This window comes from Arvicola amphibius, chromosome 12 (genome assembly GCF_903992535.2).
Source record: "Arvicola amphibius chromosome 12, mArvAmp1.2, whole genome shotgun sequence".
Lineage (NCBI taxonomy): Eukaryota > Metazoa > Chordata > Mammalia > Rodentia > Cricetidae > Arvicola > Arvicola amphibius.
The window spans coordinates 24,182,109-24,206,638 of record NC_052058.2 but is presented as its reverse complement, the minus strand read 5'-3'; the positions used below and the strand labels follow the sequence as shown (position 1 = coordinate 24,206,638).

Here is a 24,530-nt window from a genome sequence, read left to right as displayed (position 1 = left end):
CACAAAGTCCAACACACTCTTAAGAATATCAAGCATGTCCTTGTGTTCTGGCTCTGTGCTCACCACCAAACCTCATCACGTGGTTTAAAATTGCTCCTAAGCCCTGGCCTGAGAACACTCTTTGGGAAGGAACTGTGATTGTAAGGAAAATACCTTGACAAGGTTTAGTTTAGAGGTGGAACTCTCCAAGTAGGAGCCAACACAAGCAAGGAAAACGGTGTAAATTTTATACTCAAGAAAAATACAGAGCAAAATATTTTTGTTTGAGAGTGGCCTTTATTGCCCATGTCCTATATTGTTACTGTTTTCAGTGTAATCGTGGGTCTCATATATAATTTAAAAATCAGCATTAAGGAAAACACAAAGGGAAGTAAAATCTGGATGCCAGAGACACATGGGAGAAAGGAAAATAGATGAGAAGAAGATGTTATTGGGTAGTCTGGCAGAGGGACTATAGTAGTTTAAGAATGGGGACATTTAATTGTGTGACTAAGTTTTATCTACTCTTAAATTGACAAGTCCAATTGCATCCCAACAACTTCAGGTAAATCTTGTGTACATTGTTTTTGCATGTTCTCTCTCTCTCTCTCTCTCTCTCTCTCTCTCTCTCTCTCTCCCCCTCCTCACTCTTCTTCTCTTTCCTCTCCCTTCCCCCGTGTGTGTGTGTGTGTGTGTGTGTCTGTGTGTGTGTGTTATTTTAGAATGAGTGATAGATTCTGTTCTGGCTGGTTTGCTGTCCAGGACTACAAAGCAGCAGACAGAACCATGAGTGGAAACAAAGAACTGTGTGGAGTAATAGGGTAATAGATTCAAATTGCTCTCTGGCCTTCAGGGTCTTTATTTATTTTTGTCTGCAGGAGAAGAGTGCTTTAATCAGTACCACGCAGATGCCCACTGCCATTTCATTTATCAACACAAGACTCAGGTGAATTCTATCAATATGAGTCAGTTTTCTGAGTGGAATTGACTCAGGTCATTGGCCAAGTCTTCTTTGAACTTACAAAGCTGAGGCTGCTCTCCAAATGCCCACTAATGGATCCCTTTTACCTCAGTCATTCTTCCCCTGAGAACTGGATCTCTTCTTTACATTGTTTTGCTTCTGTGTGGTTAGTGTCCTTTTGTTTACTCTTTCTTTTGAGTCATTTCCTGTTTAGAGCTTTCAGCATCATTGCAACCCACTAAAGTTTCTTTGAGATATGCACTCTTCTTTTTTCCAGAATAGAGCACCATCTAGTTCTGTTCAGGGCTGCCCTTTAGTCTTTCTGGGCCTCAATTTTAACTTCTATAAATTGAGATAATAACAATAGCGTCAAGGTGGCAATAATTGGCGAAGATCCCATTTTTCAAAGCATTTAACACTTTCCCAAGAACATGGCAAAGTTTGGAGGAAACCCCAGCTCCTCTTATTAGAGAGGCGATGACGTCAGTCCCAACACATTCTTCTTAACTTCAAGGTAGTATTTTCCTCCATAGTGGAATCACTGTCAAAGGAAAAAGAAAAATGATGATCTCCATTGCCCCTGGCTGGACAGCATTTCTCTGCTGATTTCTCAGCAGCCTTCTTAGCTCATGGCTCAAATACCAGAGCCATTCTGCAAAACCATCTCTTTGCTTATTAATTATATCAGTAGAAAACCTGAGTATCCGGGAGGGGGGTGTCCTCTCTAGCCGTAGGGCTTCAGGCTATGGAGATGTGTGGCAAAGGCACATGCTGGGCTAGGAGTGGCAGCAAGCCTGAGGGAGAAGGGAAGCAAGTCTATTAGTTTTGTAGCGACATTGGTATTGATTTCTGGGTTTGGCTGAGGTTCAAGCTGCATGGGTCCTGTTGACTTCACCAGGATCAATGCCCATCATATGAAACGCTCTGTAACACATCATTTCCTGCTCTATATGAATACTTTCATCATTTTGACATTAATTTTTGACTCATTCCCATTTATAAAAATACTTGTCTTTGACCATGTTTCTCTGACTCTTATACAATCTTTTTCTTAAATATAGATGGCAAATACAATCATGACTGCAGTTTCCTTCTTGTTGGCTTTACCCCTTTTTATCTAGAAATTGGTAATACACACACACACACACACACACACACACACACATACACACACATTAAAGAATGAACAAAAAATAGTTCAAAGTCAATGGAAATCTTAAATATACATTAATGGCTTCACCAACACCTAAAGTTACCCATCCCCTCAAGTAAATAAATGCAATCTTAGAAATGATAAAATAGTCAGGTGGTGTGGTACATGCCTTTAATCCCAGCACTCAGGAGACTGAGACAGGCAAATCTCTGTGAGTTCGAGGCCAGCCCTGGTCTACAAGAGCTAGTTCCAGGACAGGCACAAAAGCTACACAAAAGAACCCTATCTTGAAAATCACGCACACACAAAAGATATAAAAGAATGCCGTCTGATTTACTAACCTTGAGGAAAAAAACCTATGTGAACATGAATTGTGTTTTTTATTAGTACTGTCTTGGCTCTTTTCATATCCTTGATTTAGCATTATGGAAAAAGGCTCTGAAAAGACAACATAACTTGGAAAAGAAACCGTGAATCAGCAGGAAATGGGTCACTATTGTATTTGTCAGATGTCACGTGATGGAATAAACCAGGGCTCATTTACTCATTAAGCAAATCAAACCTTCAAATCAATGCTTTATCTGAATAACGATAAGAAGAAAAATTCCCCCCCATGAGACAGAAATGCACAGACCTGCTTTTTCCTTTCCAGCTTAGGGAGGTCAGCTTATTGAATTAGGAATGTTAATATTTCCAAGCAAATATCCCTTTCCTAGGAAAATGGAACCTCCCGCTAAAACTGTTGATATCACCTGCAGGAAACTTTCTGTATCATCTGCCACCAAGATGCCCAACATATGTTTATAGTTTCATTAAGAGTTCTGGGCTTCTCCAAAATTTGCATGTATTCTTCCTTTTGAATAAATGAGTTTGTTGGCACTGGCCTGGTAATCCCAGCCACTGGGGAAGGTGAGGCAGGAGAAAATGGAATTAGAGGCCAGTTTAGGCTACTTATTTACTCTCTCCTGTCTCTCTCTTTAGTGCATGCACACCACACCGCATTCCCCTAGACAAATATAAGAAGAAAGTCATGAATGATATAAATTATATCCTCTCCTTTCTTCTTTTCTCCCTCCTGCCCTTCCCTTTTTACCCTTTAGTTTTTACCCTTAGTCTGTCAACAAACATTTTGTCAAGAAATAGAAACAAATATGAGTGATAATAATGAAATTAGTGGTGATAATAAAAATGTGGGGGGTTGAAAATGTCAATGAGATGTATCTATCCTATTAGGCACTCAGCCTAGGGAGGAAGACGGATGAAAGTAACTATTAAATGTAACAATAAATATAAAAGAAACTCATGGAAGCAGAAAACAAGAGGCCAGCTCTGTCCTCGGGAATCAGGGAATAAGACACCAGCAGGCCAAGGATGAGAGCAAATAGCTAATAAATATTTTTAATAAATAGAAGACTCTTTGTATTGATATAAACAACATTTTACAGATGGATGGCCTGAATAGTAGACTAGTGAAGTCATTATCTTATGTTCCATGTCTCACGAGGCTTTCTGGATTTGAATACGTAATGACCCAAAGACAAACTTTCCATTATCACAAGCGCCATTCCCTAAAAGAATGCTGCCCTTGAGATATACCTTCAGAGAAACACTATTCATCATGTTCCTAGCTGTAGAAATGAAATCGGCTGTATTGCTTGGGGAAAAATAAATTTATTAAAATTTGTAAACAGCTCACTGAATGGCTGGCCAAGCTAGCCAACAGACTTGGACTCTCCAGCTCGGACTTCCAAAATGACTTCAACACCACATGGAACTGGTCAGCCAAGGAGCTGTTCCTACCCCTCCCCAGGACTATGGAGTTAGAGAGTTGTCATAGCTTCAGGAAGTGAGGACCAGGTGAGCATAAGGTTGATGGATCAGAGAGGTCACCTCGGACAATGCTGGGCTAGAATTTTAACACACCCCTGCCTTGCCAGAGAACAATGGTGTCATATCTTGGCTTTCTTCCAATCTAACTCCATTTGACACTGAAGACTCACACACCTCCCTCCATTCGGTAGATCCCAATTTGCATTCAAGAATTATGCTGCAAAAGAAAAGAAAAATGCAATTTTTTCTGGGCTTTCAGTACTGAATCAATTTCTATGGGCTCAGAGCTTTTGGTGGTGGAGTAGCTAATATATCACAGAATCAGATTTCACAGAAATCCCATAATATAGTTAAGAAGTGGAGGGGCCAGAAAAAAGTGATTTACACCTGGAGTCACATTTGTCAGTTTTCTTGCACTGGGACAAAATACCTAAGAAAAACAACTTACAGAAAGATCTATTTGGCTCAGGAGTTCAGAGGTTTTGGTCCATGGCTGGCTGGCTCAACTGAGAGAAGGCAGAGTCTTTTAGTGGGAAGACCTTGTAGCCAGGAAGTGAGGGAGGGAGGGAGAGGTGGGGGAGGGAGGGAGGGAGGAAGGGAGGGAGGGAGGGAGGGAGAACACATAACCTTTTAAAACACACAGACACACACACAGGCACACAGACCTGCAGTGATCTACTTCCTACAGCTGAGTCCATTCCCTGATGTTTCTAACATCTCTCAATATACCCATCAAATTAGGACTCTATATCAATGGATTAAGTTATGGATGATCTAGAACCCTCATCATTTAATCACCTCCCAAAAGCCTTAACTGTGAACAGTTGCTGTATTGAAGACCAAGCCTCTACACATGAACATCAGGAACATTTCAGGTCAAAACCATAACCCCATCTAATGAAACATCTTTGCCCTTCTCTCTAGGTTTCCCAGTGCCCTCCTCTTCCGCTGTGTAGCTCAAAGACTGGTGCCACATTCAGAGTTCAACAAGGCTGAGTATAAAGCCTCTACCCTCCAAATGTAAAGACAGAAAGGGATAAAAATCTGAGTACCTGCAAGGGCCGTAAATTGCCAGCTAACTCCTAGCAGTGGCTACAACATGTGGGGAGCCGACATGGGACTTTCGGTCACATAAGGTGAAACAATGCCCTACTAAGGACTCTAATATGTGACATGACCTGGTCAAGTCCTCACTTGTGGAATTTTACTGTTATTTCTCTGGATCTGACCCGTCTTTTAGAAATGAGGCAATCATGGTTCAGTCCCAGAGAGGTGCTTCAAGGTATATCCACATGATGCTGCAGCATCCGGATGTACCTGAAGTGTGAGTAGTTAAGCCTAAAACTCAGCAGAACAAACAGACTTAGTATGGCTTTTGATACGGTTGATTGGCTTAAATCAAACTCCTTATGCCCCATTCAAAGAATGGAAGATGAAATGGAGAGGTATTGCTAACAAGATGAGATAGTGATTTGGTCAAGGCAAGGTGACCCAGCCAGCAAGCATCATCCCTAAGCATGACTCAGGGGAGCTTAAGCGGGTTCTACTTACCTTTATGGAGTCACGGATCACATCCCACACCAAATTAGAAATTAAGAACCACATAGAGAAATGAAGGGACCCACATAAGAGAAATGTATTAAGGTACAGGCTTTGTTTGAACTTGTACAGTTCGTGAACTCCCTCCCTTCCTCACTTTCTTTCCAGCCCTTGAACACTGATAGGATGGGGAGAAAAAAACACACAGTATTGTCTCAAGGTCTCAGAGAGAACCCTGTTGAGTAGACACACCTAGAACCATTAGGTGACAGCTACACCTAAGACTTTATGGTAGCAATAGTGACTTCATCATTGCCACCTGACGAAGAGAAGTGGAAAACAGTCAGAGGGAAGCCAGAGGTTTCTGGTGGTAAGGAGAATGTTCCGAAGAGAACAAGTCTTGTCCTATTTTGGAGTCAACAGACCTCACTGTGAGAAGAACTTGCTCACCTAAAATAAACGTCTGAAGCAATGTCTAAACTTATTTGGACTGGCTGAATTCTTGGCGAAGCTTAGGCAAGAGAAAGAACTGAAGGCAAAGAAAGATCCTGTTGATAACTTTGTTGGCCCAGTGGTGGTCACCGTGTAGAATTTTCTTGGGGGCATAAGTGATGAAGAATACAGCTGACAGCTCACTCTCCAGCAAAGCAAGCTCTCTGGCAACAGCTGTCACTTCAACTTTTTCAGGTAATTTAACTCACTGGGCAGGGAGTGTGTTTCACTTAAGCACCAAATGGTCACCAGGCACATTATGCCTAAGGTCACGTGTTAGCTTCTTACTGTCCAGTATGCCTTTATGTTCATGATAGTTCTGTTTTAGGATCTATTTTCCCTTTCTTTGCTTGCTCTTCTTCCTTCCTTCCTTCCTTCCTTCCTTCCTTCCTTCCTTCCTTCCTTCCTTCCTTCCTTCCTTCCTTCTTCCTTCCCTCCTTACTCAGTCTTTTTAATTATTATTTTCCACATTCAGTTTCCCTTCATGCATCCAATAGACACTATTGGATACCAACTTTAGTTCTATGTCTGTTCTCCAGAAATGACTCAGGTCCAAGAGCCTAAATTCTCACCGTGTAAGGAATCTGTGCCTGCATCAGAAACACACTAATCAATATGGCATCTTAAGATTACCTTTGCAAGTTCATGTCACGATATGAGCATGTGCTGACCACTGGTGTCTATGCCTATTATCTGTGGAGCACACAGAAGAAACCTTCTATATGAAGGCTGCTATCAAAACCTCACTGCTTTTTAAAGGAAACAAGAATTTAGGAAGATACCAACAAATGATACAAGGCAGCATAGGCTGAGTTTTGCTGAAGCTGTGTATATTAGCAAACAGAAGTGAGCTGCTGGGGGGAGCAGTAGGGCTCACTGATATCTTCCTTGAAGAGTCACGCATCACTAAGATTACAAAAAAAAACAGATAGAGGGTTTTTAAAGAGAAGATGAAAGGGGGTACAGCCAGGAGGAGAGACGAAATGACGCGAGACAACAAGAAGAGATTGGGTTTACCTTAATTTTCTTTCTCTTCTTACATCTAGGTCTTTCTAGAGTTTTTGTTTTGTTTTGTTCTTTGAGAAAGAGAGTACTTTTCTTTTACAGTATAATAGGTAGCATTCATTGATTTTGTTTATATCAGAGAGCCATTTGTATGTCCTTGATGTAGACTCTTCTTTGATCCATCATATTCGAATAACATATTTGATGGCTGTTACTTAGCCATCTTAACATGACCTTTCCTTAATAGATAAATCACAGGGTTGGTTAAGCAAAGCTCTGCCTTACTCTTCACTGTGCTGGGTGCCTCTTGCTGCAAGCAACACAGACTGCTTATGTCCTGGAGGGTGTCTGGGGAGTGATCCATGATTCAGGCCTCTAGGTTCTTTGTGGATTGAAACAAAGAATCAGTGAGATGCAGGCTAGTAGTAATACACACATAGATTTACTAAAAGTAAAACGAAAAGTATGAACGCGTTCCACATTGTTCAAGTTTCTTGAGACAAGAACCCTAAAGCTACTTGCTTAGCTTTGGTAGCCTTTGAGTTTCCAGGACCCCAGAAAGGCCCAATGGCTCTCAAAGATACACCCTGGCATTCCCAAATCAGTAGAGCACTTACTACATGGACACTACACATGAAGTATCGTTGACCCTCGAGCGGCACATTGCTCTTTGTATAACAGCTGATCTAACTGAAGGAAATATCCACAACTAACTTCCTCTCAACCTGATTCGATATTCAGTGTGAGACTTTAGTATCATCCTTGGGACTTACAGAGCATCTTTATGAGAAGGAATAAATACTCAGGGTAGCTTGTTTCCACTCTACATTTATTATTTGCAAACATGTCTCTCAAAGATGCCTGAGGTAAGTCCCAAATTTTGGGACCTATGACTTCTGAAGGTACATGAGCTCCCTCAACAACCAATCCACCGTCACATAGTGTCCCTATTAAACTTCCCTTTATCCTGTTGTTTGTACTCAGGAACTGATAATTATAATTTAGAAAGCTTTATGGTATTATGGAAAGAACATAGAGCTAAATGACTGAACACTCAACCACTTATTAGCTATGTGAATTTTCCTCTTCTCGCCTGTTAGAGAGAGACCAGAACAATGAATAACACCCACTTCACAGGCTTTTATGAGTGTAGACCTCAGCCAACGAGCCTGTGACTTCCAAATATTATGCTTCCTGGTCTCTCTCAGGGTAAGTAACTGGGCCAAGGGCCCTTTCCCATCAGCCTTCAAATCCCTTACATGCAGATTGTATTCTCTGCAGAGCTCCTGGCATTGACTCACAGGTAGGGCTGGCCCTAAGTTCATTTTGGCAACTTGAAGACACAGAGAGTGATGGCACCTTACCTGTATCAGTGCGTGCACAGGCTCAGCTCCTTGCTCCAGAGCTAACTTCTCTAGCTCAGTACTTCCTAACTGAAATTGATATGTGGCTAACTTACTGCTGACATAAATCTGTTTCCTTCCCTCCCCTTCCCCACTTCCCCGCATTTCTCTTTCCTATTCCATCCTTTCCCTGTACTTCCCTTCTTTCCCTGCACCTCCCTTCCTCCCTCCCTCCCCTCTTTTTGTTTAAATTACTCCTGGTGTTGGTTAATCGGTTTTGTCAATTTAATACAATCTGGGATCACCTGGGAAGATGAAACTTAATTGAGAAAATGCCTTCATCAAGCTGACCTGTAGGCGAGTCTATTGGGCATTTTCTTGACTGATGATTGACTTAGAAAGGCTCAGACCACTGTGGTCCTAGGGTATATAATAAAGCAAAGTGGGTAAGCCAGGAGGAACAAGCCAGTAAACGGCATTCCTCCACGGTCTCTGCTTCAGTTCCCGCCCCAAGGTTTCTTCTTTGAGATCCTGCCCTGAATGATGGACTATAAACTGCTTTTGGTCATGGTCTTTATCACAGCAATAGAAATCAAGTAAGACACTCCCTAAAACACCAAACCTCTGGGGTTGGGGGCTTCTGAATCTATCATTTTCAATAAATTTCTCCAACTTTTGCTTTAGGTGAGCATTTTCTCTTGTTCCTAATCAGTTTTATCTAAGGCTAGATAAGTTTAACATCACATGAAATTGCCTCTGGTGATATTACACCCTTAGTGAGTGAAAGAGCAACTTGAGGGAGTTACTGAAGACAGTGTATTCAAGGGATGGGACAATTAGAGGCTTCTATGAGCCAAAGAGCTAGGGTCTCAAATGGAACTCATTTTAACCCTGAGTCTGATCACTGGTTGTGAGATTTTGAGCAAAGAGCTCAATCCCACTCAAGTCTCGATAGATTCATGAAGTGGAAATACTGAAAGAATTGGATGGTAACTTACATAGACTACAATTCCAGTACCAGGCTTCATGGCAACACCAACAAATAGAAACTATTATTACTTGCTAAGAAGTATAGATGAAGATTTCTTTTCAGTAATCCCTTCATTTCCCTTTATTTTACGTGGACCTTTCTATTTATGCTTAAAATCGCCCTCATGCTTCAAATTTCTCAGAGTATTTTATTCTCAAAAATAATCAGCGTTTTGCACGCTGTCTTCAGCACTCCATTGTCGAAGTCACAGAGTATCCACGGTTATTTTCTCGATTATCGGTGAGCTAAGACCCATATGTCAGGCAACAGAATTGGAGGCAGGTGCGGAGACTGTCCCACCTGCCATTGGTAATTATCCCATGGACTGGGTCCAAAGGCTAATGGGAAGATAGGAATCACAGGCGCAGCCGAGTAGCTGGCTATGACGAAAATGCCTGTACAGCTGTGATCTGGATTTAGTTCAACTTTAAATGTCTTAAATATCATCAGAAGTGCATGGATATCTCACATAGATTAGGAAGGGGGATGTGAGAGAAACGTGGGGTGTTAGATGACGGTCCAGGGCAGGAGGTTCAGAAACCTGTAAGAAACAAAAGATGGGCACAAAAGTGAGCGTCTAACTATAATACAAGAGAGCAAAAGAAACTTTCAGAGGAAAAAAAATCCCGAGAGAAAAGCAGACAATGAAAAAAATATATACTTACGTAATATATATTATAAACTTCAGGCTTTTATGAGATATACTTGGGCTGTGGGACCATATTGTCTTGTGGTCAAGCCTTGATATTTTTGCTCATGAGATATGTGGCCTTGAGTAATTATTTGCTTATCTGTGCATCTGGTTTTCATCTGTGAAAGGGGGGTCATGGATTTTTACAGTCTCTTTTTTTTTGGTTACAGTCTCTTTATCATGTTGGTTCTATGTATTAAGAGAGTTAGAGCAGATGAAGTGGTACTAATAGAAAATAAATGATGAATATCAGTGAATTTGCTGCAGATGTCGCTGACGGGATAGTGCCCACAGAGGAACCCAATCAGGATGTATTCCATCTATGAAACAGAACTAACTTTAATTACCTATGTAAAATAGACACATGAACACACTATGAACACACTTGTGACTTTTCACAAAATCTTTCTTTCTGTAAGTGGCTCCAACAATACCTTCTCTACTCTATGTCATTCCCCTCCCCTCCTCCACAAGGCTGGGGAAAACATCCTTGTGTTTTACAAGAAATGACAGGAACATAGTAGACTTTGAGAAGATTACATCCCAACAATACTCAGGATGCAGTAAGCTCTCAGGGAAGTTGCGGGGAGCCAGATGGACCACTTTCCCGCTTGCATCCACAAGTCTGTAAACTGATGTGAGTCATCCCACCAGCAGTCATCCTCTATGTGTGAGGCTCATGATTTGGTGCAGGCCTTATTAAATCAATGAAGCACAGTCCATGGCCTTGAGAACTTGGCAGTCAAATTTGGAAGGCAAAAAATTAGTGATTGCTGAACAATGTCTTGGGAATAAAAGCACACTGAGCAGTAAAGGAAGTCCCCAGGGAAGATTTAAGTCATGCCAGAAAGTGGGAGAAGTTTCTCAATGGGGATAGGTCTTCAGCTGAATTTCTAATGAATGTAGGCATGAACTAATGAAAGAGATGCACTGGACCAGAAACATAATAGGAGCAACTGGCCAAGTACCACTTCAGAAATTCCATTTCCATCTTCACAGCAGGATCCAAGAGACAATTGTAGATTAGACAAGAAAGCTGGAAAGACTTCAATATATAGAATCAGGAACACCAGCCAGGAGGGTTTTGAAGCACTGTAATTTTTCAGGAAAAGGTAAATGCACACTATGAACACCATAAATGTTCCTCGAAATGAAGTAACCCATTGGAAGACAGAGAAGCCCATAGACAGTTTAAGTCAACAGCCCAGGCCATGCCCTCTCAGGCCCTGGATGAGGGGACATGTCTGCCGGAGGAGAAACTTTGAGAAGTTCCATCCAGAGAGTGCTACACAGCCAGATGTCTGCTGAGTTTCTGGAGTTTCCAGATGGGGGTGACTCCATATAAGCTCAGGGCCATTACTAAGGTAGGATATAGAGGAGGGAGAGAAACATTTGAGCTGGAATTTGCCAACATTCCTGACAGTTTTCTTCTTCAAGGCCACAAGGCAAGAAAATATTAGAAGACAAAATTTTCTTTTTTTTATGATGCTACTTTGTTTTTTTTGTTTTGTTTTTGTTTTTGTTTTTACTTTATAAATAACACCATTCAAAATTTCCACTTCCTCCCCTCCTCTCACTTCCCTACCAGAGAGGGCAGGGTACCCTGCCCTGTGGGAAGTCTAAGGGCCCTCACCTCCTCCATCCAGGCTTAGGAAGGTATGCATCCAAATAGACTAGGATCCCAAAACGCCAGTACATGCAGTAAGACAAATCCCAGTGTCCTTATCATTGGCTTCTCAGTCTGTCCCAATTGTCAGCCACATTCAGAGGGTCCAGTTTGATCCCATGCTCGTTCAATCCCAGTCCAGCTAGATTTGGTGAGCTCCCATTAGATCAGGCACATAGAAGACAAAATTTTCAAAAAGACCAAGTCCTCTAGTGGGGAGAAGACTAGAAAAGCAGGTGATAGAAACAGTGAGTAGAGGGAGAAAGAATGCATAATTTGTCTCCAATGAGACGCTAGTCCCTTTCCCACAGTTCATTATCATCAAGGGGATCTTTTGGGGATACGCTGTCCTGAGAGAAAGTAGTTGGTGGATAATCTGGGAATCTTACCAAATACCCCATGAAGGGGGGGGGGGCAGGGGGAGGGGAGCGGATAGCCCTCCTTTAACTTCAGCAGCAATGAGCCCGAAGTCAGTCTTGGCAGAATCTTTGGGAGGCTGTCGCTCTCTGGTTCCCACGGTCTAAGCGCTGGTTTGCACATGCTGTTGCCTTAACTGAACTCCTGGAGTGGGGACAGGGCCCTTTAACCTACTGGCTTCCTCCCAGAGGGAAGGCAGGAACGTGAGGGAGGCCCATGGGCTCCTGCCTCTCCAGCTGTGGTCCTGGATGCATTAATCCCTACTGGCTGAATGACTTCGTTGTGTAACTGTCCCCCCACCCCACCCCTGTAGAGTCTGAGAATTTAGGGTACCTTTTATCCTTTTGAAATTTTAAGTATTTGTCTATTTGCTGCTCTGTGAATGGTGCTGAGTTTGTCAAGTTTAGAGAACAAAGAGGAACCAGGAAAAGTGACTCTCAGAACTGTCTTAGTATCTAATGCTTGCTTCCAAGATGCACTTTTGGGCAGATCTGCAGAGAATTCCCACTTGCCCCAACTCGGACATATGCATAGGCAACCCAGTGGCTGCTCAGCGCTCCAGCCAGCCTGCGCCATGGAGAGGATGGGTGGTTAGCATTTTGTCCTGTTTCACAGTAGCCACCTTTGGATCCCCCTCTCGCTTTCCTGTCCCTCTTCCACTTCCTTTCTTCTCCACTTGCATTATCCTCTTTAACCTTTTCTCTCCATTTCCCTTTCTTCCTGGGACTTTTCCTGCACTTCCTATGACTTCCTTTCCCCCCCTCTTTTCCTCTTCCTTTTCTTCTTCTCCAGCTAGAGTAATGAACTGGTGAACTCCCGAGTCAGAAAGCTGGGCTCCAGGCAGCCTCTACCCTTTCTCTGAGTATATGCTACTGGGTGCATCTCAGGACTTTGCGATATCTGAATTTTCCCATCTACAGTGGAAAGGCACTAAGATCATCCCGGGTTAAACAAGATGACATAAAGCATCCAGCACCTGCTTGGCTCTTAGAACTCATGGCAGGCATGTAATGTGTGACCATTAGCTCGTGGGCTTCCTTTGGGAAACTTAATCCTCTCTCAAGCATTATTCATCAGTAGTCGTCATAGAACAGCCTTTCCGATTGGCTTTCGTCGCCCCTTGGATATGCCGATCTAAGATAATTGGGTTCTAAAGGTAAATGACCACTAGCCATCTCACCCAGCTGTCTCCTTTTCTAACAGAAAGAGAGAGATCCCAAGCATTTTCCTTTCTCATGTCGTTGCAGGCACCACGTTGGCAATAAAAGAAGCAAAGCAACATCGACTAAAACAACAGGTTTTTTAAAAATACTGATCATCTTTGGCGTGAGGACTTAACACAGATGCTTGGTTTGAATTCAGCCTCCAATGGGATGACCAGGGCTGTTTGGTGGCTGCACCGCCAGCTTTGCAGCTTACCTTGTCACATCAGCTATTTGACCTGACCTCGAACTTTCTTTGCAGGAACTGATTCCTTTGTCGGAATGATTCCTTTGTCCCAACGTGTTTAGCCGGGATAAAACATAGTTGGTTCTTTTTTTCCCCCATGTCTTTTCTTTCTTCTCCATCCTCTCTTTTATCTTTTTTGTCGTCTTTTCTAAAAATGTAAATTCTCTCAAACTGGCAACAGGTGTTTTTGGGGGAACACAGAGCAAGGCCATAGGGGAGAATAGACCAGCAAATCACAGCTCTGTTTTCAGACAGCCGTAGAGATGAATGAGGAATCTAAATCACACTTGGAACACCCCTGCCCCACCACCGCAGACACAAATGAATAGCAACAGCATCGTGCAGGGTTTAAGAGGCAGAGTCTCTGTATCCATCTGAGTAGCGGTGTAGTAGTGCTATGAAATAGCCAAGAAACCTGCATACCTTCTACCACCATCACTCCTTCATCTTGTGCCTGCACCTTCTGGAACACATAGCCTAGGAAGCTGCCAGGAAGAAGGAACAATAGAAATATATTTTGACTCCATTATTGATCAATATGACTAAAAGTGACACCTTGGGGCTTTTAAATCCCTTCGTATGTGGCTTTTTGGAGGTTGCTGTGAGTTTCTGGCCAGTTCTTTGTGGGCTATAACGCCCGAATGCACACCCCAGTTCAGTTGTCTGCATGTGGTGAGCTACTTTTTCTTTGTGTTCGTTACCTCATCTGTGAAAGACTTTAGAGTCGGTTCTCATGATTGACATCGCTTCTTCAGAGGCTGTTGTGAGAAGCAAGTGTACATGAGAAGAACAGGGAGGGATCTCAATCTGCGTTTGATGGGTGGGTTGTAGACATTTTGTATAAATATTTATGAGAAATTTGGGTTCCTTTGTGTACTTTTCTAAGTATATGGATCCAGGGTTTCTGCCAGAACTTTAAAAGAAGCAATTACTCAAAAATGTCTACAGTTGTCTATGCCTGCTGCCCGTGAGCATAACTGTTAGAGCAGGAAGGGAAAGTGCCAGGACGTGGGGGTCTCATGAGGTGACAAAGCACTGACTGCCAATGCCAGCACCCTGTGACCTCTTCCCTCGGAAAATTAGCAAAAGGCGAAGAGGATAACGAGGAGCTGTGGCCGAGAGCTGCCTCCCAGACACCTCTCCGTACCTCAGCTTTCTCGGTTTTCCCCATGATCCACCTCCTCTCACTCAGGCAGGTAGATGAAAGCAGACAGCAACTCAGAAGGGGAACCCTATCCTTTAAAGCCCTATCGAGTCCGGACAAGAAGGGTTGTGCCAGTCATGCTCACGCTTGGGAGGGTGGGACTGGAGAATGGCAATGAATTTGCGTTCAAACAAGGTTTCATAGTTGAGTTTCAAGCCGGCCCCAAGCAGAGTGAGGCCCTGTTGCTGTTGTTTGTTTTTAAAGCCCACTAAAGACCTACCAAATGACCACTGTGTCCGCCCAGCAGTCTTGGAACCTAGAGCTCCCTGGGTCTGGGAGCCAGATAGCAGCAAGAGCAGCAAAGGGAACCAGAACATAAACAGTGCAGTTTCTGCTTTCCTTCCCAGGGTTGGCAGGGAAGGGATAAAAGACTCAGTGTGAGTCACTTTCGAAGGGCATTCTAGGCCCTGCTCTTTTCACAGCAAGCCTCTCTCTGGGTCATTAATGTGTTTCCCAAGCCGATTGTTTTGTGGGAAGCATTTATTACTCTTAGTATGTGTGTTTCATTGGAAGCATCAGCGTCGAGGCCCATAAAGCACATGATAGAAACAGGCATGCATACGGAAGAAGTAGTCTCTGTGTGGACCAGCAGCAGACAGGCTCACCGTATCAAAGAGCGATGGGAATACAATGAAAACACACTCAAAATGTAGTACATAAAATAATTTACTTCTCATTCAGAATGACTTCCAGACCTATTTCTGAGACAGCAGTCTGTGAGTACAGGTACAATCTTGAAGTTATGATAACATTAGGGCAAGACTAGAAGTTGTACAAACAAGATCGTGGAACTCTGTATACAAAAGAGGGGGTGGGGAACACTGATGGGGAGTTCTAGAGACAAACAAGACTGTCAAAGAGATGATAGGAAACAGTGAGAAAACCAGCTTCTTCAAGACAATGAGAACTAGGACACACACTACTCCAGTGTCTTCATTCTGCAGCCCAGTACACTGGCTTACTAGCCACAAAGGTGCCCGTGCGTGTGGACTGAGACCAGAGCAATGGGCGCAGTGTGCGCATGAGTATGCGTGTGCTCTCGAAGACAGTAGTTTTAGAAGAATGAGAAGAAATTATTCCTGGGCATCCATTAGTAATTCGGGTAATATCCTGTACTTCCACTTATAAACAATAACAGTAAGTTAAACATTGTACAAAACAACTTCATAAATACACAAATGGAGAAATTTTCAAGTATTTTCATGTGCCTTGAAAAGCTCCAAACAGTAGGTTCTACCAACTGATATCCTGCCCTGTTTCTTTCTTTTTTCTTTCCTCTCTTCCTTCCGTCGGTCTCTGCTACCCTTGATGTTTGGGATTGGTGGACAAACTCTTACCTCAAAGCAGAAAAGCAAGAGGGGCTTTTCAGTGTGAGAACTTACATCCTCCTTATAAAACAATACCTTCCCCGTGGCTAGGCTTTACAATGTAGGATGTAGCTTCAAGCCAGGCCACGGTTCTTAAAGGAACCACCCCACCACAGCAACTAAGGAGGCTCATCTGACAGCTGAAGCTCTTGGGGGTGGGACAGAACAGCACCTTATCAGAGAGGAAAGAAGCGGGACAATCTTTAGGTCCTCTCCCCTCACATAGCCAGTGGCCTGTGAGCAGCTAGTCGGCAAGGCCTGGGCCACTTTCCTTCATTGGGCTCAAATATCCGATCTCCCAACTCTGGACCAATCCAGCAGCTAAGTCGCAGCCCTGAGCACCCAGGCAAAGGAGGAAGCCATCAGCTTAGGGACCTAAAAGTCCTAAAAGTCGTGACCACTGGTGCAAGGGCAGTTCTGTGTCAGTCAGCAGAGTTTTTCAGAGCGTTCGCCCCCTTAGCGTGTAGTGCTCAGTGTGTCCTCAGTGCTTAGCATCAAGACCCAATGGTTCTAAGAACTTGTTTTTTCCACAAGCTAGTGTTCCTTTTTAGCCTGCATGGCAGCTAATTTAGTTTGCCCTGTTCAAACACAGTATGAAGGACCAGAGATCAGAACATGCATGTAAGCATGCGTGCATACTCCAATTTGAGCACCTAGGGTCTTTCCCATCTAGTCTTGTAGAAATGTGTGTGCCCGTGCGAAGGTAAATTCACACACATATTTGAATACATAGATACAATATATACAAAATGCATATGCATATATTAGATATATTTAATATATACATATACATACACATCAATCTCACCTAAACATCGAGGGTCTGTAGAAGTGCTGCTGGCTGATGATGCATGTGCGTGTGTGGTCCACAGATGGACCAACAATGACTGGAGGTCAAACTGCTGGAAGAGAGCACTGCCAGCAATCTTTGAAAATCCAGGCCTACAGGGACATTATTGGAGACTTGCTCACATGACACCCTTAAGGAAACTTGGGGGAAATTTGAAATGAAATTGGGTCATACCCCAGGAAAACCCTGACACCCACACTAAGTCTAGTTTTTACATGGAAGTGACTCACACCACGCAGGCAGCGTGGACCACTAGGCTACAACGTGGGAGAAAGCATCGGTGCTTAATACAGATCATATTTGGCCTCAGATTTTTCAGAGCATAGAGTCTTGGCATTTCTGCTTTCTGCCTCTGGTGAGAATTAGCACACTGAGGCAGCAGGGAGGCACAGTCTGAGGAACTCTTGGGGTGTTTTCTGCTTCTCTGCCCCACAGTTGGAAGGACTGACCAAGTCGAGATAGAATCGAGACTTGAGGAAGCGACGGTTATGAATCCTTTTCCATCAGGGTGTGAAAATCTTCTTCTGGGCTTCGTCAAAACAGGTTATCGTGGGCTCTAACATGTTCCGGCTCGCTCCTCCCTGGTGCAAGAATCTAGGTTCACCGAAAATGCAAAGATAAAGGGTTGTATTAGATCTAGAACCCTGCTGAAGGGAGAGGATGCAGGCTTCTTCTCAACAAGAAACAGCCGGAAACCTTTCCTTTACTCCTTCCGAAATGAGCCCACAAATGTAGTTCTGCCCTGGCATATGTGAAACTTATAAAATGTCACCCTGTTCCTAAGTGGGAAGAGCACTTTATTTTCCCATACTCTCTTTTGTATTGAGGAGATTTGTCATTGTATTTATTAAGGAGAGCCATGGAAATCATATGGACAAAGCTAATTTTTTTCTTAAGAGATTTACTTGAAAGATTGATAAGATTCTAAAAGCTTCCCCCAGTAGATCTAAACTAGTAGATCTAAAGAGCCCCGACACTGAATGCCACTCCTAGGAATCTTCACTAAGATCTAGAAAGTTCTCTGCCGTGGAAACTTACCTCTTTTGTTGCTTGCACGGAGATGAACTCATTGTAGATCTTCTTTGCCCTGGGGCTTAGTTTAGAAGGTGACTTGATTTCTGTACTCCTCACAGCTGATCCAGAAGTCAATATTCTCTTCACTGTATCGGATTTCAGGAAAGCTTTGAAAGCTGCCAGTCCACCTGTGATGGATGACAAAGAGCATAGTCAACACACGGGTTGACTTTGCTCGATACAACACTTCAAATAAAACCAAGGTAATTAGGAGGCCCAGGGTGCGAGTTGTAAGGAGCTCCCCCCTTCCTTCCTTCTTCGGCAGGCCACCTAGTCCAAATTTATGTTTGATATCTAAAAGACCCCCAGTTTTATCTAGTAATTTCTACCAAGACTGAATCATCATCCAAGGACTGTAATTCTGAACATCCATGTGGCTATCAACTGCCACGGTGGGTTTAAAATGAAGTTGTGATCCATTGTGCCGGAGGAATCTCATTATGTGAATCTTTTCTTTGCCATTTTGCCCATGCAAGGAGAGGGATTGGTTTTCTGTTGATGATCCAGGTGGTTCCCTAAATTAACTTTCCATCAAATTTGACAAAGTTCTCATATCAGTTCTATAAGACGGAAATGTTTGTCCTGATTCTGGAAGACAGAGCAATCCAGGCCTTCTCTTTGCAGTTCCCTCTAAACTGATATACTAGGAGATGACTTGCCTAATACAGAGTACTGCTACCCTCCTCCTGTCTGTGTGTGTGTGTGTGTGTGTATGCGCACGCGCGCGTGCACTCCTGCACACCCGCATGCATGCTTGTTTTGGGATGAGAGAAAGAGAAGCATGATTACTTACATTCATGGGTAATCAGGTTTTCCAATGATACAGCCCATTTTTTGACTTCTTCTTGGCTCACCCTGGAGACATTACAGAAAAAAAAGAATGATTTAAACACATAGCATAGAACTGAATAGAAAAAAAATCTAAGATGAGATGATGATAATTGTTTATTAGGGTCTTTTCATAAAAATATGTAGAGATTTAAAATCTAATTATAGTTGCCATGAAAATAGGTCGGCTCTCTCTCTCTCTCCTCTCTGTGTGTGTGTGTCTCTCTCTCTCCCTCCCTCCTCCCCCTCTCTTTCTCTCTCATGTGTGTGTGTTATAAATCTCAGGTTGTTCTTGAAACTCATGACCCTCCTAACATTCCAAGTGCTGAGATTACAATGGTGTGCCCTCACCTTGGAAATGGAGGCCATCTTGATCCAAATATGGCTCAAGTAGGGCTGCCTTCCCACCCACTCTCCTCGTAACAAACCTCTCTATCATCAGATAGTTAATACCTAACCGCTCTTCTGCAAGCCACTTCTCTCACCTCTGGCAAGTGACTACTTTGTCCTTCTTGCTGTGTGAAGAGCCGTGCTCACAGGAGTCAGACTTCTGCAGCAGGAACCCCAGCCGATGTTCTACTTATCCTTTGCACTGCAAGGAAGACAAGAGTTGACATGAAAACAGATTCTTTAAAAGAGAGACTGGTGGCCGCCCAGGAGAAGATTCCTGTGTCTGCCTATAGACATTGATATCTATGGTGAAACCAATGCTAATAAACGGCTGCTCTTTTGAAAATGCCACGCAAAAAACGCAAAACATGACACCTTCTCCTTATGGAACCCTCCTGGGAAGTGGGTGATGTCTCCTAGAGAGAGCTATGGTAGCACCGTCAGTAAACTAGAGTGAGTCCAGCCAGCCCTGAATGTGGTAGCCAAGCAGTTTCCTAAGTGTGTGTGTGTATGTGTGTGTATGTGTTGTGTACACAGAGCATAAGCTTATGTGTGCATCCCTGTAAAGAGAACAGAAATGACACAAATGCTCAGGCTGAAAGCTGAGCCCCATTAGGCTTGTTTCTAGGCAATCTCCAGCAAGAGCTTTAAAACAAATCGCATTCAGGAGACGTACACTAGAAAGGGGGCGTATGAGACTTTGGGATAAGAGAAGCAAGACAGAGTCATCACTGAGGTGAGTAATTAATTTAATTAGAGCGCTTTCCAGTTCGCTGCCACACGTTTATAAAAGCAACTAGGGGATAGCAGAGTTTTTCTGACTTCTTTGAACTTCCAGTTCAATTCCGCTGTTCTTTTCTTAATAGCATTTTATTACTTTTATTACTGTTATCTCTTTTATTATAAAAGCCAAGAAATGGTTGGAGGAAAGTGGCGTTTTCCTAAGCAACAAAGAATGAGATGCTCTTGCCTGGGGGGCTGAAAACGAAGGGTGGCGCACAAGGGGCAATTTTAGGAGGCTGCTGGCGCCCGGGAGCTCTCAGCCGATCTTTCTCAGTGTCTGGTCTCAATGCTGTTCTTGGGGCTGCCCTTTAAGCAGGTATTTTTCCATCCCTCACAAAGCTCTCTGCCTTTCTCTTTTTTCCCAGGTGCTGATTGGGTGACAAAGTCCTCCCCCCAGTGACAGCAAGAAAAAATCACCAGAGCTGGGACAGTTCCTACGGTGATGCTATAGATGCATTGTAATCTAGCCCGGAGAGAAGGACCCTCCTACTCTCTGTGCTGCCTCCGTCTGAGTCCCAGCCGCTACTGCTAACACTAACGTATCGTATTCCAAGGAGCTGAAAGTGTGCGTGCAAGGACCTTTTATCACACAGAAGCATAAAATAAAACCAAAGTGCCTTTGGAGTCACGGGAGACAGGTAGTTCTGGATGGGGTCCTTCCTCTGCCCCCACCAATCAATGTGACCTTGAGCAGATAAGACCCTCTGGAAAACCCCCTTGCACTGAAGCCGAGAGCTGCTAGCCCTTGACATTCTTTCATCTGTCCCCAAAACTATTGTTGCTGGAGGCAAACCTGAGTCCCGCCACTCCTAAGTTCTGCATGGCTGATTTTCTATCATTTGACAGGAGGTTGGAAGGCTCCCCTTCTGTTAACCCAGGACTTAGGGGTGAAGGTGAAAAGGCGTCTGCCTTCCTGTCGCCAACAAACCCCCTGCTTTATTTTTTTTAAAAGTGAATCAATGTGTTTATACTCCTGGATGGTAGACTGTGGAGAGCAGGCTCACTACCAGACAAATGTTATGCTTTCGGGGGTAGAGGAGTTGGTAGACCCACACAGAGAGACCACTTTTGACCTTTAATTTCAAGAAGAATCATTTATACACACTAGCCTCGGTGTTATCCTTTTAACCCAGCTACTCTATAAGTGCTCTATGAAATAATTTATTCATGTGCCCTTAAAAAAAAAGGACACATGCTGCGATGCCTCTAAAACTTTAAGCTGATGAGTTACAATCGTATTGATTTCCCAGCCACGTCTCACGTCAACAGCTGGAGGTGGGGTAGAAAGATAGGAGAGAGCTGGTTTGGAAAAGCATCTCTGGTTGACTGGAGCAGCTGCAGAACCCACACAGAGCAATGTTTCCAAACTTCCCTCTGGGCTTTCTTCCCGGACACAGGGACTAGCGTGTAATCAGAGAGCGGTGATTCTGGGTGCTCAGCAATGCTCAAACAAGGGACAATAATCCCCACAAAGAGTACAGATCCATCCCAGCCCTCCTATCACTTTGCAATCCAAACAATTTGACTAAGGGACCGAGCTTAAAAGTCAGAACCCGACTCCAAACTACAGTCATGCGAAATAAAACACACGGGAAGCAGCATTTGAGGAGCCTGCTCCCTAAATCAAAGTGTCTGGCTAGTCCTAGAGAGAAGCTACCATTGTTTTTCCCGCCGCTAACCCCAAAGAACTTCGTAAGCAAAGCATGCAAGTCATTAAGAAAGTCTATGCAAAACTTTAGTCTGGCCAGTGACAGAAACCAAGCTTACCTCCTCAGGCAGGAAGCCGGCAGACCTGCAAGTCCTTTGCACATGGTGTTTAACTGTGTGATTCGCAGCGAGGAGAGAAAGGCAGGAGGAGAGCTCGTTTCTGTCTTGAGCACAGTTGCTTCTGCTAGGCAAAGCTGCGGTCAGAATTCTCTGAGCTTCTGGCTCCCAAGCCTGTAGGGGTCTCTTTTATAGGCCAGCCACGGGCCGGGCAGCCAATCAGATGGCAGATTTGCAGGCTCAGCTCCACTCTGGCGCTCTGCCTCTCCAGCCCCTAGAAAGGGAGAGGAAGAAAGAACTGACGCATCGCGATGCAGAGGGACTGAGCAAGAGAAGCCGTTTGCAAAGTAAGGCATCTAGAGAATGAGGTTTTGGTTTTTGCTTAGCGTCTCTGCTAACGTGTGAAGTTTCTGGATTTGTAGAAAGGGGAATATAAAGTCCGTGGTGCAGAAAATAGGGGCTTTTTCATTGGTTGTAAAAGCAATGTCTAAGGATGTTGCCCCCCAGAAAGAAAGGAACCAGCAAGAATTCTTCAGCTTGTCTTGCTGCTGACTCTCAATACGCTTTTTCCCGTTTGGATTAGAAATACATTCTATGCAATCTAAGGTGGAGTTGGTAGTAAGATCAAGGTCTCTGGGCACTGATTTGTGGAAGAAGCCTGCCTGATCGGTAGGCACAGAGGGATGTGTGTGGATGGCACACAGTTATATGCCCGGCAGCATAGCAAAAGCCCAAAGGAAGATAAACCCAGTATGTCTGTAATCAGCTTGACTTTGAGACATTTCTAACTATGTCACTAAGAACAAAATGCAGCCTAGCTTTGACATTCTTTCCTGAAGGGGCTTGCCTCCTGCAAAAGCCTAAAGCAGCAGCTGAAAACCAAAGCAGGGGGTAGAGGAACCATACGACACCAACTCTCATTGCTGCTGGGTTTAGACCTTATGTAATTCTAAGTCTTTATTATTCAACAAAGAAGAAAAAGCGGAGAGAGTAGATCCAGTAGGCAGAAAGAAATGTAGCTTGCCTGAATACTAACAGGTTGCAGAAAACCGGTGGAGGAATATACTCATCCCTGCTCGTGTTTTCTGAAACTCTTCCACATTCAGTAGCGTGATACTGCATTCTTCTTCAGGCTCGTGAAAGACGTTCCACTCCTGTAATCATGGCTGACATAGCCAGATCGGCACTGCAAGGGGACCATTTTCACATTGGAAAGCTGTGACTAGAAGGGAGAACATTTTTTTCAAGGTCTGCCACGGCAGCTTTTCTCTTAAAAATCACACAGAGACATCACTGCCTCTCCATATCTTTGGCTGAGACCAAGTAAAAACAACAAGATTTCAGATGATTTGCACAGAGAACAGAAGGTACAGCCTGAGGGGTTTTCTCGTGAAGGCACCAAGACTATAGAAGGGGAAATAGAAACGCGTAATGTTACTCTATGCTCTGGACCAGAAAGGTTGTTCCCCCAGACACTCCCACCCCTTTTATCCAGACACCCGCATGCACATCTTCCTTGGCTAACAGAGTCTGGAAATGGGCAGACAAATGTAAAAGGGACGGGGTATATCAATATAGGGAAAGTCCCCAGCCTTCTCGATGAAGACTGCTAAAAACACTTGTTAAATTTGGCCACTGAAAACCTCAGGAAAGTTGTTAGCTTCCCTGGCTGTGGTGTGGGAGGGATCACAGTGCAAGATTAAAGTGAGAGGACCTTGGACCAGGGGTGCAGGCAGAACTTGCATCAGAAGAGATCAATTAAAGGCTGTCCCTCCACAGTGAACTAGAGCATTCTTTCTTTACCTGCGTACCTAGAGAAGGATCACTCAGACAGTGTGATTTGGGGAACACCAGTGGAAGAGCCAAAAAAGATGCGCGGAGGCTTGAAGAAAGTCCAAAGGGAGAACGTTTTACCTTGAATCTAGAAGGAAAGAAGTGTGACGTCAGTTAGTGAACCGAATGGACTTTAAGAACCACCCGATACCACTCAGTCGAATTCCTGAGAAGGAAAGCCATAGCTTGCTGGTAACAGGACAGGATGCAGACCCAGGGTTCTTGACACTGGGTTGTGTAGACTGTCCACTGAGCTGTCCTGTCATTCAATGGTCTTATCAAATGAGAGACACTATGTACATAGAGATATTCCTAAACTGCAGGAGTGCCTTGCAATACTTTTTATTGTCAAATTATACATAGCAGATAATAAAGCTCGGTATTAATTTTATACCTTTTATTCAAGAAGCTCTGTGTGTGTGTGTGTGTGTGTGTGTGTGTGTGTGTGTGTATGCACGTGTGTGTATACTTCCTGACTACTTCCCTGAGAAAATAAGTTCTTTAACCCTTTACTCTGTCCAGGCATATCATTCACTTCTTTGCCTTCCCTTGCTTTCCTAATAGCTTTAACACCTTTCTACAGCATTTGAAAGTTTCCAATACATTAGCTCATCTTTTAGTGGGACTTGCCGCTTGTGTTGAGGAGGCCGAGACTGGCACATCATGATACCCTGACAGGGGCCCGCCCTCCCCTCTCTGATAGGTACGAAGCATGAAATCCTGTTTATCTAGTGGTTTTTCATTCCCGCATGATTTTTATGTGGGTGGGTTTGCTCTCAAAAGGCTCTGTTTTGTATGCGTCCCACTTAACACACACCTTTGAGCATCTCCCCTCACGTGGTGAACAAACAACACCAGGCTTTCAGCCCAGTGGACAGGATC

At 43.7% G+C, this 24,530-nt stretch overlaps 1 pseudogene; it reads right to left on the bottom strand.

Annotated features, from left to right (window-relative positions):
* Positions 1 to 12,656: 12,656 nt before the first annotated feature.
* Positions 12,657 to 21,862, bottom strand: LOC119827073 (annotated as a pseudogene).
* Positions 21,863 to 24,530: the final 2,668 nt, after the last annotated feature.